This window comes from Lynx canadensis, chromosome B4 (genome assembly GCF_007474595.2).
Source record: "Lynx canadensis isolate LIC74 chromosome B4, mLynCan4.pri.v2, whole genome shotgun sequence".
Taxonomy (NCBI): Eukaryota; Metazoa; Chordata; class Mammalia; order Carnivora; family Felidae; genus Lynx; species Lynx canadensis.
The window spans coordinates 94,218,349-94,224,348 of NC_044309.1; positions in this window are offsets into that span (position 1 = coordinate 94,218,349).

A 6,000-nucleotide genomic window follows, 5' to 3' on the forward strand; every position below is an offset into this window, starting at 1 on the left:
AAGGAATTGAGGGTACGTGCACAGAAATGAGGATAGTGGTTGTTACAGACTTGAAGACAGGAAGGGATGGATGTGAAGGACAGGGAAGATGTGCCAGATCAATGGGCTAGACATCCTAAGGGGGGTGGGTGGCACCTTGGTGGCTCAGTCAGTTAAGCTTTTGACTTTGACTCAGATCATGATCTCACAGTTCGTGGGTTTGAGTCCTGCTTCAGATGAATCCTGCTTCTCTCTCTCTCTTCCTGTGTCTCTCTCTACCCTTGCTCACCTGTGCCCTCTCTCTCAAACAAAAACAAAAACAAAAACAAAAACAAAAACAAAAACAAAAACAAAAAAAAAGAAAGAAAAGAAAAGAAAAGAAAAAAGAAATCCTGATGAGGTGAGAGAATTGTTAAAGTTGAACTTTAAAGGGAGTGAACTGGAATGACAGGAAGTGGGGATGTTAAATTCAGATAATAACTAAGTGGCAATTATTGGTAATGATAAGATTTACGACCTGATTGTGGGAATGGCTGGCTGAGGTAGGGTAAAGGACAAAATCAATGGAGGAAAAAACCTCAGAGGGATTGAGCAATCAGGCTACTGGAAGAAATATATCTGCTTATTATCAAACTACCAAGAATTTACACAGGAGAAGTGTGGGAGAGAACGACTCTGAGCTGCGAAATAAAGGCTTTTTATTTGATCGATTTCTTTTGATTGATAGGATGACAGTGTAAGTATCGGCCAAGATACTTGATGTGTTGGACGAAGACCCAGACAAACACATTCTACCGAGATGTTCTCCATTCCAGCTGGTCCTCAGAGGGCTTCAGGTTTATGCTGCACTGAGGAGTAAAGGTTAATTTATCTGGCGCTTCCCCCTGGAAGGCCTCCCAGGGTGAGGTTGGCTTCCTGCAGTGTGGGACTGCTTGGCAAGCATCCTGAGAAAGTACTGAGGTGGAGGGGCATGATGGGAGGCCAAGGCTCCATACATCAGACACCTGGAACTGCAAGATTTGCACCTGAGCTCCTGTTCACACCAGGGAGGGTCTGGTCACACTGCAAACAGGAATGCTGAGAAGGCCTGACGGCAGAAGTCCAAGGCTTGGACCGCAGGCCCTCGTCATATCAGAGCTGATGCCTACCTTCCTGCGTGCAGTTTATTCGCCCAGAGTTTAGATGGCGGTCTCACCAGATCACTGTGCACTGTCTCAGACAGCAATTGGCCAAGAAGGGACCTCACACCTCCTCCTCTTCCTGCTTCTGTAAGTTTCTCTGAATAAATGCTATTCTGGGTCTTGGGTGTATGATGTGGAGTCATTCTGCCTGTGTGTACTCTCTCGGCAGCCATTACCAAACTCCCCTCTTTTCTTCTTCCTAGCTTTGTATTTCAAAAACAAAAAGAAAGAAACAGATATATATTTCCCCTAACCATACATACAGTGCCATGCACTGTAATGACTTGTGTTGTGAGGGTTTGAGGAGCTGGACTGGGAAGTCCAACAGAAGAAGGAAACTCAAAGCAGGGAGGCATTGTCAGTATCACACATGGGTTGTTACGGCAGGGAGAGCAAGTGTAAATTTCCCCACGCATCGATCATACTCCAAAGTTATGGTGGATGTCAAGGCACTCTGTTCTGCTGATTCACTCCCGGAAGAATTTTTGCACAATACTCCAGAGAACCACTTGGTTAGTTGTAGTTAGCACCAAACATCCTCACATATGCCTTCTGTGATAAGGAATGCGTTGATTATAATATTTGAAGAACATGGATCCTGGGCAGCAAACATTGGCTGGGGGGGGGGGCAGTGCAACACATCTGAAATGTTTATTTAAAACAACAACAACAACAACAGGAGCACCTGGCCCACTCAGTCAGTAGAGCATGCAACTCTTGGTCTTTGGGTTGTAAGTTCAAGCCCCATGTTGGGTATAGAGATTACTTAAAAATAAAATCTTTCAAAGAAACAACAGAAACAAATTTTTAGAAGATCTACTGGCTTCTCCAATAAATGCATAAATCAATAGGATCTAACGTCTTTTTTGCTTCTACTTCATTGTCACCAGTCACATGTTAGCAGACCTGGGTAAATTACTGATGATATTTAAAGCTGAATAGAATCCATACCTTGGTTTTATAATCCTCAATTCCACGGTGCAACTGAGCTCTTATGAGATTACCAACAAAAAGGAGATACTATAGTGTGGCACAGTATTATGGATTTTAAAGTCAAACAGATGTAGATTTGTATCCAGTTACCATCACTTCGACCTTAAGTTAAGCCTTATGATATTCCTAAGCCTTAGTTTCCCTTCTACAAAAAAGAGAAAATAATACTTACAACCTTGAGGGTAATTGTGATGTATCATGAAAATTCAATATTGTTTGTGAAGTAACTAGTACAGATGCTAGAATAGCATTAGTGCCTAATTAATAACTATTATAATAAATATATAAGTAACATACATGCAACTCACTCTAGGTCATGCGCAATTTTCTTATGCTAAGGGTAGACTACTCACTCTCATTAGCCAAAAAGAAAAAAAAAATTCAGGCAGCTGCTTCCATGTGGATTTCTGATCATGTGAATCACTGTTAAAAACCTTGGCTGCCCTGACCAAAACTGTAATGACTTTGCAAGCTGTTCCAGAAATGGGTCACAGGGTTTTTTGTTGTTGTTTTTTTTTTTTTTTTTTAGTGGGAAAATGGACAGGGCTTTAATCTGTGAATGCTGCAATTTGTTAGCCTTTCTATTTCTTATAAACTTATGACCTTCTAGAAGGAAGCAACTAGGTTGATTGTAACCACAACTACACCCCTGTGGACGAGGAGGTGCCATTAAACTGTAAAGAGTGTGTCTCTAGCCAATTATCTTAGTTCCAAAATAAAGGACAGGGGTTATCACGATGTTTTACCCAAAGCCAAAAAAGTTCTAAAGCTGCAGAGAAGACATCACCACTGCCAGAAAGACTCTCCTGGGCCAGGAAAAAAAAAAAGAAAAAAAAAGGTAGAAATATCTTAGCTTCTCCCTTTTGCCTACCTTCCCATCTCCTACCAGTTCTTTCTGTTGGTCCTATTCAATAGAGCCACCTGACCAGATGGCTTGACCCAACCTGCAGCATTCAGGGCCCTGTACTGCATCCCAGGGCTAGGGGCAGGGGCGGGGGCAGGAATTAGGGGAGGACCAACAGGAAAACAACCAATAGGCGGCCTTCTTTCAGTTCCTTATAAAGGCCAAACTCTTTCCAATGTCAAGATATTTATATATTCTGTGGCCTCTGCCTATAATTCTTTCCCCACCACTATTCACCTCGCTGCCTCTGCTCATTCTTTAGGTCCAGCTTAAATATCATTTTCCCAAGGAGGTCTTTCCTGATTATCAGTCTAGAGTAGGTCTCCCCTATTACTCTTTTTTAAAAATCCCCTCTTCTTACTAACCTTTATAAATTATACACTCTCTGTGTAATTATCTGTTTAATAGCTACCTACCCAGGGGCAAGACAGAGCTGTTTTGCTTCCTGCTGCATGGCTAGACTGTAGCACAATGCCTAGCATATAGTCAGCACTCGGTAAAAAGTAGCCACAATTATTATTGCCTACTATTTTTAACAATAATCAATAATCAGATGGCAGTATCAGCCTTTTCTAGAGTGTGTGTTAATTTCTTTCTGAGGCCCCTTTCCATTTTTTTCCTTCCTAATATTTAGTTAATGCAAGTTGTGTGTTCCAGTTCCATGAATACTTTCTAAACATTGCGTACAAAACCAAATTTCTACATCATGAGTCTTCACAGGCCATTAGGAAAAGTTGATACATCCCTTGAACTGTCAAAACAAAAACTATGTTGGCAAACTTGGAATAAACAAATTCTTTCCATCACATGATCTGTAACTGAAAAGAGAAAAATGTGTATAGGAGAGCAATTCATCGTCTGCAAAGTCTGTTTATGTTTCACACATTCCTGGTTTGGACCTTTTGATTTTTGTTCTTTAAAACTATTGAATGATACATTTTCCCTGACACCTGCTAGGAGATCTTCATTATTTTCCTTCTACAATCAATTAATTTTTTCCTCAGTAGCATTCAGCTCCCTTTTCTTTCTTAGCGTTTTATTCTATGGGCTTCATGTGGAGTAGAGGAATGTCCCATCCTTGGTAGGTAAAATAAATCTGGACTCGACATAAGGAAGGGCTGTTTCATCTTCAGAGACGTTGTCTCTAAGGTTCCCAGGCTTCTTGACTCCAGGCTTTCTGACCCCATCTGCCACACTCTCCCCATGTTATCATATGCAGAAACAAATGCCTGCAAGCTCAAGAAAGGAGGGGTTAGGAAGGTCAACAGGCTGGTGGGGGGAGCAGGAGCACTAAGGTGACCATCTTGGGGCAAGCAGCATGGATGGAGCTAAGGAGTCCACTTCCTGGTTCAAATTCACTGTCGCTCTAAGATTTAGCATCAAACATATATTGAATGCCTACTGTGCATTAGACACTGTTAAAGTCAGTGACTGAAGTTCCTGTGCTCAAGGAGCTCACTGTGAAGAACAGGGAGACAGGCAAGTAACAACAATTTGTAATTCATTGCCAAATGCTCTGAGAAAGGTAAACACAAAACACTGCAGGGGGGAAAAGGTCCTTAACCCAATCTTGGGCAAGTGAGAAGTGGGGATGCTACAGCAAAGGCTTCCTGGAGAAAGTGATGCTTGAGCTGAAAGATGAGTAGGAGTTGTCCCAACAAAAAGTAAAAGAATATTCTAGAAAAAGAGAAACAGTATGCGCTGAAGTCCACAGCAGTGTGTTATGGAAGAGTTGTAAGTAATTTAGGGCCAGGGCCAGGAGAGAGAAGGGAGAGGGAGATGAGGTGAAGAGATAAGCACAGGGCAGGGTGTTGACACGCTTCCCGTCAGGTGAGAACCTCTTCCTTATGATCAGGTACTTCTGAATTAACTCCAGTTAAGAGGACCTGATGACAGACAGTGGATTTGAAACTTGGTCCTGTCACTGGTTTGTGACCTTGGGCAAACTTACTTCCTCTCTTTAAGCCTCAGTTTGTTTCACCAATGGAATGGAGATAAGAATATCTGCTCTAAAGAGCTGATTATGATAAAATGATATGCATAGTATCCAGCACATTTCATGCTATCATGTTAAACCTCAACTATTGTAGAATAAACTGCTGTAATCGAGAATAACCATGCAAAGCCTTGAGTCACGGAGTTAAGGGAACATGAGGTAGACTCTGGGGTTGTCTCTAGTTACCAGAGAACCATTTGTCCTGTCTGGACTTGTTTGGATACTTTTGTTTAGTCTCTGGCTCTTTTATTTTAATGGTAACATATGTATTTCATAATTTGGTGCTATTTCACTACCTAATAAATGAGCTGTTTGGAAGTGAGTTATTATGTCCTCAGATTCATATTCATTTCATTTTCTTCATGCCACAGAAGTTTTGAGGTAAATGGCTGTACAACTCACCCATGGAAATGGGGAACAGAGAACTACATTGGAATAGAAACATGGCTAGCTGCAAACAAACTAAATATCCATCAGTAGGGGAGTGGCTAAATAAACTTGTATCTCTGTGTGGCAAAATACTGTGCAGCAGCTAAAAGGAAGGAGCTAGCTCTCTATGTACTAGCTAGAGCTCCAAGACCTACTGTTAAATGAAAAAGCAAGCTGCAAAAAGACATTTGCAGAATGATGCCATCATTTTTTGTAGAAAAATACACACACAGTCACATACACATATAAACAATATTATGTGCTTTCTATAGTTACATGTATAGTGTATAAATGCATAGAAAAGCTCACACTAAAATGATAAGAGTGGTTATATATGGTGACATGAGAAAGTCTATCAGGCTGGAGTGGGGTGGGACTTGGGGAGGGATAATAGTCTAAGGAGACATGAGCCTTTTCAGAAACATTTAAACTTTTCTACAAGTAATGCTCTTATGATTTCTGTGATTCTAAATGTTTTCCAAACAGAAACAAAAAAAGAGCAAGGGCTTTGAGGGTGG